This window comes from Schistocerca cancellata, chromosome 8, assembly GCF_023864275.1.
Source record: "Schistocerca cancellata isolate TAMUIC-IGC-003103 chromosome 8, iqSchCanc2.1, whole genome shotgun sequence".
Taxonomy (NCBI): domain Eukaryota; kingdom Metazoa; phylum Arthropoda; class Insecta; order Orthoptera; family Acrididae; genus Schistocerca; species Schistocerca cancellata.
In genome coordinates this window covers 337058127-337068753 of record NC_064633.1, presented here as the reverse complement: position 1 = coordinate 337068753, position 10627 = coordinate 337058127, and positions in this window count along the sequence as shown.

Below are 10627 nucleotides of genomic sequence, written 5' to 3'. Positions count from 1 at the left end.
TCACTGCCAGGCCTCCGTAGTCTTTCTGCGAGTGTCTATGAATATCTACGATTTTCTAGTCTTCTGCCAACAGAAACTCAATGACAGCCCTCTGCTTGGAACGCAACTCCATTACAGACGTTAGTTCGAAGGTTACGTATAGAGCCTAGAGATGGGTCGTTCGCGACTAACGGGTCCAAAGGAACGGTTCAACAAGATGAACGGAACGAGCGAGGAACGAATTCTAAGGAACGATCTTTCATAGTTCACTTCGGTCGCGGCTTTCTACTTATAGTTCCCGGGAACGGGAAACGGTCGGTCTCTTTCCCGCAACGGCACGTCGGCCGGTCTCGTTCCAGCGTCGGTCCCGTTCCCGTCTGTCTCGGTCTAGCTCGGTCGCACTCGTCCTCCTTCACGTGGCCACTCGTCGCAGTTCCACTGCCGACTGCTCACGGTTAGTTCAGTATCGAGTTGTTGTTCGTTTCCTTCGCTTCGCATGCACATTCTAGATCTGTTTCAAACTTTTTTTGAACTCTGAACTTCTGGTTCTTTTCGTATTCTATTCAGCGTCCACGACCGGTAATTAAAATGTATTTTATAATCACGTAAATTACATAAAATTATGTGGTATGTAATACATACATCTTTTCAGGTAACAAAACGGCATATCAGCTTACTTCATTATTTCGATAAACAGCAGAAGAAATGTAAAAAGGCAAGATTTTTTTTGTTATTACACATGCAAAGGACGTCGGCACGGCACACACGAGTGCCCATTTTCCGTGTTTTTTTGATCCAAGGTAAAAGGGCATGTTCATTGTTATGGAAGGCAGACCGACTTACAACCGAATGCATCCCGCGCAGTCGAGTGTATGGTGTGACATTTTGTAAAGAGAATATGATAACTCCTACAATATTATTTCAGTAGGGACGAAAAATCGGCCCCAAGTACTAGAATGCTCATTGTCGCTTACCAATCGTCATCTCTTGTTTCAAAGTTGTTTGCATTGGCTTATTTGTTATTTCTTCACTGCCTAATTATTACATGTTTATCTGTTCCGCTCGTAGTGGTCAACAAATCGCGCGTAACTGCCGAGCAGTCTGTACTCGTGGCTGGTTTCTCGTGCGCCACCTTCCACTGCGATCAGCGACATAACGCTACAGTTGGCTAAACGAGATGCTTTGCAGAATCACGAAAATTACAAGAGTGTGAGAATTCTGTTATGAATAAGAACTCTGTACTCCAGGGGGGAGAATTTTCAGTTTTTCATAAGAACCATATACCAAGCACAGTGAACGGTGACGGAGTAAAAATGAAAGGTTCCCATAAAAGAGCGACCACCAGTGAACTAGTTCCCAAGGATGAACGAGTTTGCCCATCTCTAACAGCGCCGTCATGAAACTAAAGGGCCTGAAGCGGGAACATTCCACGATGTCCCACATCAAATTCCGCACTTTTTCAACCGAAACTGACCGAGAGAAAATGTATTGCATTTCTTACTGAACGCTCTTCGTAATTTTCAGTTAGTTCACACTGTCATACACTACAACTTTGCCGGCCGGTGTCGCCGAGCGCTTCTAGGTGCTATAGTCTGGAACCGCGCGACCGCTACGGTCGCAGGTTCGAATCCTGCCTCGGGCATGGATGTGTGTGATGTCCTTAGGTGAGTTAGGTTTAAGTAGTTCTAAGTTCTAGGGAACTGATGACCTTAGAAGTTAAGTCCCATAGTGCTCAGAGCCATTTGATCTACAACTTTACATATAACTAGAACTTCTGTTATCTGAGTTTCCTGAAGAACGTGACCTCAAGTCCAGACATCGTTTAGCAAGCACGATTTTGTGGTTGCCATGCACCTGTGCAAATCGATCACTTGTCTCGACATATGTCACGACAGAATTGAGCAGTGTCGGCTCGTTCTATGTTATTACTTCTTTGCCTGCTGGTGCAATCCGTCGCCGGGTGGCGCTTTGGTCGTCTGTTAGTTGACGCTTTGGTTGTAATTTCTTGGAGCGGGTTGTTGACCACAAGAGCAGGCAGTTGGTAGCTGTCAGTGAGAGAGCGACAAGAGGTAGACTACATATGACGAACGGTGAGCTTTCAACGGAGCTCATGGGCGCACGATTATCTAAACGGCCACTGGTCGGTAGAGTTGTGTTGGTCGGCAGTACTTGCGCCTAATGTCGACGCAGGCAATCGCCCTAGGCCCTAGGTTAAGGAGGCATAGTTGCTGATGTGAGTATTGGAATGCTGTTCATTTTATGGTGATGTCTGTTCTGCCCTTTGGGTATAAGGTATTCGTTACTTGATCGACATATGTGCCCCCATGTTGAAGCTGCTATCGCTACGCTGGATTGCCTGTGGTTCCCCGTCACGCTCACAAGTATTACAGTTATTTTCTTGTGACTCTGTCTGAAATTATCTGAGCACCTTATCTGATGGTTTTCAAATTTCTTTTAATTGCAACTTGTTCACTGTCTGCTTATCTCCTCATTCGGGCTTGAAATTGTCGTATGTTCTAGGCCTCCACGTGTATTAGTGACCACTGAGGTCGAAATTGAGTCTTATTTGTATTTGAAGTTGTTGCTTCCCTGAATGATGTGACGGTTATAAAATTGCCTACTGCCTTAGTGAACAAACGCTAGCGGCCCAGTGAATTTTGGCTCATTTGGGTAATTAAGTTCCATAACTCTAGTGAGAATTTGTTCCTTTCAATAAAATATGGTATTTATTGTTCTAAATACAATTACTATTGTGGTTGACTGTTGTTGTTGTTGTTGTTGTGGTCTTCAGTCCTGAAACTGGTTTGATGCAGCCCTTCATGCTACTCTATCCTGTGCAAGCTTCTTCATCTCCCAGTACCTACTGCAACATACATGCATCTGAATCTGTTTAGTGTATTCATCTCTTGGTCTCCCTCTACGATTTTTACCCTTCACGCTGCCTTCCAATACTAAATTGGTGATACCTTGATGCCTCAGAACATGTCCTACCAGCCGATCCCTTCTTCTGGTCAAGTTGTGCCACAAACTCCTCTTCTCCCCCAATTCTCTTCAATACCTCCTCATTAGTTATGTGATCTACCCATCTACCCATCTAATCTTCAGCACCACATTTCGAAAGCTTCTATTCTCTTCTTGTCCAAACTATTTATCGTGAATGTTTCACTCCATGCAAATACTTCCAGAAAAAATAAAAATACTCTCAGAAATGACTTCCAGACACTCAAATCTATACTCGATGTTAACAAATTTCTCTTCTTCAGAAATGCTTTCCTTGCCATTGCCAGTCTACATTTTATATCCTCTCTACTTCGACCATCATCAGTTATTTTGCTCCCCAAATAGCAAAACTCCTTTACTACTTTAAGTGTCTCATTTCCTAATCTAATTCCCTCAGCATCACCCGACTTAATTCGACTACATTCCATTATCCTCGTTTTGCTTCTGTTGATGTTCATCTTATATCCTCCTTTCAAGACACTATCCATTCCGTTCAACTGCTCTTCCGAGTCCTTTGCTGTCTCTGACAGAATTACAATGTCATCGACGAACCTCAATGTTTTACTTCTTCTCCATGGATTTTAATAACTACTCCGATTTTTTCTTTTGTTCCCTTTACTGCTTGCTCAATATACGCACTGTTAACGCTCAAGAATTGCCCGTTACCTTTTAAGTCACTTAAGTTAATGTGTTTGAGTAACTCTGAGATTTCTTGGTTACTACATTAATTTGTTTTATTTTACTGTAATATTAACCAGTTAATCCTCTTTGTAATTCTTATTGTAATATTCTTGTTGTAACACGTAAGGATTGCTTGGGGCTTGGGGTCACGCTTGGTTTGAGAATTTTCGTATATTCTATGATTTATGCGTGAATTTTATGTCTGCTTGTTTGCTCTCTGCTGTTCGTAGCGTTTGGAGGCGCTGCCCCAGGGTGTTATCTGCTACCCATCGTTTCAGCGGGCGTGGCCTGTCTTCGTCGGGTGTGTACTAGCGCGCGGGCGGCGCACCTCTTCACCGTGGCCTCTGAGACGTTGCGGCCTCCTGGCTTGCTATGGCATCCCTCTTAAGTTGGGTTTTTATTTCGTAGGAATCGGGTGTTAATTTAACCTGAAGTGCCAGTTATTCTAAACCATCTTACTCAGACCTGGCCGGCCGTCCCTGCTCCTCCCATGGTTCCCCTGTTTGAAGTTTTGTTTTAACGTAATAGTTTTAATACTGGTGTAATGCTCATTTGTTAAATGGTATTTATTATTTTTCCACGTCAGTATCTTGATTATGCCCAAGGGGCTTCTCTGATTGATATTGGACACTTGCGTTGAGAACTGTTCCTGTACTCGTTGCAAAAAATATTAGTACTTGACGTGCCTCAGCTCGCCAGCTACCAGATTTTCGAAATTTCGTGTTACTATGTACTTCTTGCAAGTTAGGGTAAATGTACCAGAGTGCGCAGAGCCAAAGAGAGCTCCGCTTGTGTTCTTGGGAGTGGACTAAACTGATCAGCTTGCCACTGACGTAATTGTGTTCAGAGTGGTATCGGAAACCCCTCGTGGAAGTTGTGTGAAGAAATCCTGTATATCAGAAGTGAAACAAGTAAGAATCACTTTTCAGTTTTCTTGATGTAGTTCTGGTGCTCTGTTGCATAAGTTATATACAGAACACACGAGAAGTAGCCTTGACTGCCTTTGGAAAGGCTTGCTTGCGGTCTACTGTACTGCATCCACATATTTTGCAAATGTGACGTGTGCTGCCATCCGTTGACTTCGCTTGGAATCACTGCTTCTGTACGAAAGAGCGCGCATATAACATACCCGAAGAGTGCGTGGGTTCTCTTTAGGGCACAACTGCAAATTTGTACCTCTTGAGTGTGTTGTGGAGACCGGAGGATAGATTTTGTTTCTGAACGACTTCAAATTCGGTTGCCGCTGCTCTTGGTACGAAGGAGTCTACTTTAAGGAAAAGACTGAAAGCTAAGAGTAGAGAACATAGTTTTTCGTGTTTCCAGAAGACTGAGTCCAGTGCATTAAGTGTGGGTGATGGTGGCACGAAGAGTGCTCTTCATTTGAGGGTGATATTCAGTTCATTTGCGACGTTTGCTAAATGCGAACTCTTTGGGCGTATTTTGCGTACTCTAAAGTGCTGGTGAACGAAAGAGTGCGCATTTTGTTTTTTTGTATTTTTGAGAAATTCATTAAAATTAATGCCTTTCTGGTGATGTAGTTTTCTGAAAATGGTAGATTTTGTGTTAATAAATATGAACCTAACATGATTTTGTTTTCCTATTGATAATAGCAGACATTTAAGGTTATTCCTTAACTGTGCACTATTAGTTGCGGTTCTCCTATATTCATTAATGCCAAACATCCCGTACGACCAGCCAAATGTCGGAACTGTAATCTTTAGCATCATTGCTGTCATTGAAACTTCCTGGCAGATTAAAACTGTGTGCCCGACCGAGACTCGAACTCGGGACCTTTGCCTTTCGCGGACAAGTGCTCTACAAACTGAGCTCTCGAAGCACGACTCACGCTCAGCCCTTACAGCTTTAATTCCGCCCAGTACCTCGTCTCCTACCTTCCAAACTTCACAGAAGCTCTCCTGCGAACCTTGCAGAACTAGCACTCCTGGAAGAAAGCACATTGCGGAGACATGGCTTAGCCACAGCCACGGGGTTGTTTCTAGAATGAAATTTTCACTCTACAGCGGAGTGTGGGCTGATATGAAACTTCCTGGCAGATTAAAACTGTGTGCCGGACCGACACTCGAGCTCGGGAGCTTTGCCTTTCGCAGGCAAGTGCTCTACCAACTGAGCTATCCAAGGACGACTCACGCCCCGTCCTCAGAGCTTTAATTCCGCCAGTACCTCGTCTCCTACCTTCCAAACTGTGGCTAAATCCATATCTCCGCAATATCCTTTCTTCCAGGAGTGCTAGTTCTGCAAGGTTCGCAGGAGAGCTTCTATAAAATTTGGAAGATAGGAGACGAGGTACTGGCAGAAGTACAGCTGTGAGGACGGGGCGAGAGTTATGCTTGAGTAGCTCACTTGGTAGAGCACTGGCCCGCGAAATGCAAAGGTCCTGTGTTCGAGTCTCGGTCCGGCACTCAGTTTCAATCTTCCAGAAAGTTTCATACCAGCGCACACTCCGCTGTAGAGTGAAAATTTCATTCTATTGCCCAGCGCTAAGCGCGTGTTTGAGTCATATTTGGTTGTACTACTTGCTTGTTAGTCCTTCCTAAATTGGTGCATTTTATTCGTTCAAATGAACTAATTAATGATTTTTTGGTTTTATTGAAGAAATTTGGGTGTAACTGCCTTTATTACTTTATCTAATTTTCTGCTGAAATTTGAGCTACTGTTAACATTTTAAATCTGTTGCTGGTGCCAATAATTCATTCTTTAATTGCAGCTTCTTAATCTTGTCCATTACAAGCAGATATTAGCATTTGTATTTTATTAGTGTTTTTGGTATCTGTACAATAAAGGATTGTTGGACTCTTGTGATAAATGTCCTGCACCTTTCGCATGCCCGTTCAGTTGTTTCATTATGATGGTGCGTCCACTGGCATTTCAGGAATGTTAACAGATTACAAGTGCCTAGTGGTACTATGGGCTGTTGTGGAATTTCCCGGTTTGACAGGACGGCTCCACAGAGTAGCCACCTGTACTCCAGTCAGTTACCGGGCGGCAGAAATACAGGGAGAAGCAGCGCTACAGACTTGGAGACGAAGCGGATCCGACGGGCTGTGAGTGCGCGACTGAAAGAGATACAGGGACGAGGAGCGGCGGCGGCGATGTGGGCCAGATAGTGGCTGTCGCCGCCGCCAGACACGAGGCTCCGCGCCCGCTTTGATGTCGCCGCCCGGCCGCGGCCGCGCCGGCCGCCCGTCTTAACGTACGTACGTCTACCGGCCTCCTAATTAGCTTCAAGAGGAGCCAGAAAAGTGCTCGCTCTTAGACAGGACCTACCGGTTCTCTCGATACTAATTACAGTACTGGGCAGTAAAAAAATGCCGCCAGAGAATTCACCATTCGAATACCGCGCCACACCCTACGCAGCACATGGCCGTGCCAGAATTGCTCCCTCCTTTCTCTGTATAGAGTCACAAAATGTGGACACAGGCACTCGCATTCCTTTCGCTCCAGGAGAACACCCCTCCCCCCCCCCCAGCTCATAATGAGAACAAATATGTACCTCATTTTCTGGATTTCAAAATGTCACCTTCTGCAAAAAAACAACGTACAAGTAGGCCCCGTTATATGCGCATTCGTTATCCGCATTTTCACGTGTACACGATTTTAGTTTAAGTCCACTGCTGCCATCTGTTAACAGTACGCGAAAGCAGTAATGCGCTGGCGCATCTAAACGCTTGTTTTCTTTCGTGTTTGCCGATACGTGAATCGTCAGTTGGTATCAGCAAAGCTGTGAAGTAGCGCTTCATAGAGTTCGTCTTCAAAATGTCTGGTAAAAACAAAGTGCACCACTTGAGCGAAAGAAGCGTATATCAGTCGTATTAATTAAAAACAAGTTTTGGGTCGCCACGAGAAAAGTGAGCGTATTGTTGGAATTCATCGTGCTTTGCGATTTAGCAAATTCTCGATGAGAAATTTTCGTGAAAATGTGGAGCCAAATCGAAAAACTCCTCAATCTAGAATTGTCTTAAGTGTGATATAAAGTGGCCAAATCTCGCTCGAAGATGATGGAAAAAATACATCACAACAAAAAGCACATGCCTCCCTCTGGAGCTAGTATTACAGCTAAAACCAAGAGATTTATGCAAATTTGCCGGCCAGGGTGGCCGAGCGGTTCTAGACGCTACAGTCTGGAACCGCACCACCGCTACGGTCGCAGGTTCGAATCCTGCCTCGGGCATGGATGTGTGTGATGTCCTTAGGTTAGTTAGGTTTAAGTAGTTCTAAGTTCTAGGGGACTGGTGACCTCAGAAGTTAAGTGTCATAGTGCTCAGAGCCATTTATGCAAATTTAATGAAAGAGGACGATCTTTTGTAAACCCTCGTCGCCAGTTTTGAAAAGCCCCCGACGCTACTGACGTAGAGGGCGAGGCCTACGAGAAAGACAGGCGGCGGGGCGTACGTCGAGAAGGTACCCCTGAGCTCGCTCGCTCAACTCGGCAGACAAACTACGTTTCTACACCTGTTAACACGTAAGTAGGTGTGTATGTACAAACGAGAATTGTACCTTCTATTGGAATCCGCTTTTATGGAGTCTTGCTGTTATACAGGGTGTTACAAAAAGGTACGGCCAAACTTTCAGGAAACATTCCTCACACACAAATAAAGAAAAGATGTTATGTGGACATGTGTCCGGAAACGCTTAATTTCCATGTTAGAGCTCATTTTAGTTTCGTCAGTACGTACTGTACTCCCTCGATTCACCGCCAGTTGGCCCAATTGAAGGAAGGTAATGTTGACTTCGGTGCTTGTGTTGACATGCGACTCATTGCTCTACAGTACTAGCATCAAGCACATCAGTACGTAGCATCAACAGGTTAGTGTTCATCACGAACGTGATTTTGCAGTCAGTGCAATGTTTACATATGCGGAATTGGCAGATGCCCATTTGATGCATGGATTAGCATGGGGCAATAGCCGTGGCGCGGTACGTTTGTATCGAGACAGATTTCCAGAACGAAGGTGTCCCGACAGGAAGACGTTCGAAGCAGTTGATCGGCGTCTTAGGGAGCACGGAACATTCCAGCCTATGACTCGCGACTGGGGAAGACCTAGAACGACGAGGACACCTGCAATGGACGAGGCAATTCTTCGTGCAGTTGACAATAACCCTAATGTCAGCGTCAGAGAAGTTGCTGCTGTACAAGGTAACGCTGACCACGTCACTGTATGGAGAGTGCTACGGGAGAACCAGTTGTTTCCGTACCATGTACAGTGTGTGCAGGCACTATCAGCAGCTGATTGGCCTCCACGGGTACACTTCTGCGAATGGTTCATCCAACAATGTGTCAATCCTCATTTCAGTGCAAATGTTCTCTTTACGGATGAGGCTTCATTCCAACGTGATCAAATTGTAAATTTTCACAATTAACATGTGTGGGCTGACGAGAATCCGCAATCACGTCATCAACACAGATTTTCTGGGAACGTTTGGGCAGGCATTGTTGGTGATGTCTTGATTGGGCCCTATGTTCTTCCACCCACGCTCAATGGAGCACGTTATCATGATTTCATACGGGGTAATCTACCTGTGCTGCTAGAACATGTGCCTTTACAAGTACGACACAACATGTGGTTCATGCACGATGGAGCTCCTGCACATTTCAGTCGAAGTGTTCGTACGCTTCTCAACAACAGATTCGCTGACCGATGGATTGGTAGAGGCGGACTAATTCCAGGACTCCATGCTCTCCTGACCTCAACCCTCTTGTCTTTCATTTATGGGGGCATTTGAAAGCTCTTGTCTACGCAACCCCGGTACCAAATGTAGAGACTCTTCGTGCTCGTATTGTGGACGGCTGTGATACAATACGCCATTCTCCAGGGCTGCTCCAGCGCATCAGGGATTCCATGCGACGGAGGGTGGATGCGTGTATCCTCGCTAACGGAGGACATCTGAACATTTCCTGTAACAAAGTGTTTGAAGTCACGCTGGTACGTTCTGTTGCTGTGTGTTTCCATTCCATGATTAATGTGATTTGAAGAGAAGTAATAAAATGAGCTCTAACATGGAAAGTAAGCGTTTCCGGACACATGTACACATAACATATTTTCTTTCTTTGTGTGTGAGGAATGTTTCCCGAAAGTTTGGCCGTACCTTTTTGTAACACCCCGTAGTTCTACAAAGACTGAAGTCCGTAGGCCTACTTATAATTTGTTACGGCAGTACTGGATACAATGAAATCAAAATCATGCCAAAATGATTCAGTTGCATAAGGCGCCACTTCTTGTATGAAATGAGGGCTGTTAAGCAGAGGAGACTAAATACTATACACAAGCCGTCATTCAATTTATATCGAGTGTAGCTCTTAAATTAAATTTTGTTGTAGTACTGTTAATCAGTAAGGCTTCATAATAGCACCCAGCTGCGAGTTAACAGGTTTAGAAACGCTTTTGTCTGCAGTGCTGAGCGAGGGAGCGAGTCCAGGCCTACCTTCGTGACGGATACACCGCGGACTGTCTTCCTCGTGGGCCCCAGTGCAAGGCGAGTTGCCACTGTTGCTACGGTAGGCCGAGTTTACGAGTTTGTCAAACGGATTCTGGTGCACTAAACCGCTAAGACAATTTGTCCCTGCCACTATTACACAGCTATGCCCCAGGGTCAGGTAACAGGATAGGAGAACGAAGGTACTACAACACTCCAACAAATTAGTAACAAAATCACACAAATGAGTTACAAAGGTTTACTTATCCTTGTGTTTTATTGAATAATGAAGTCTGCAGCACTGCTTGTAGTATAGCACAAAAAGGCCTTCAATGGCCAAGTGCAAATAATCATAGGTAAACGTCACAGTATACAGCAAATGCAGTTTGCAGCAACTGTCTGTTAAGTTCTGAGAGTTCACTAAACGACCTTCCCTGTCGAAAACGATGCCGTTGTCAAGGTAACACAGAGGCCTAGCTGGCAGTCCTGAAACCGGAGAAGTGCGTAGTTAAAGGGACGCCGTTATCATGGTAAC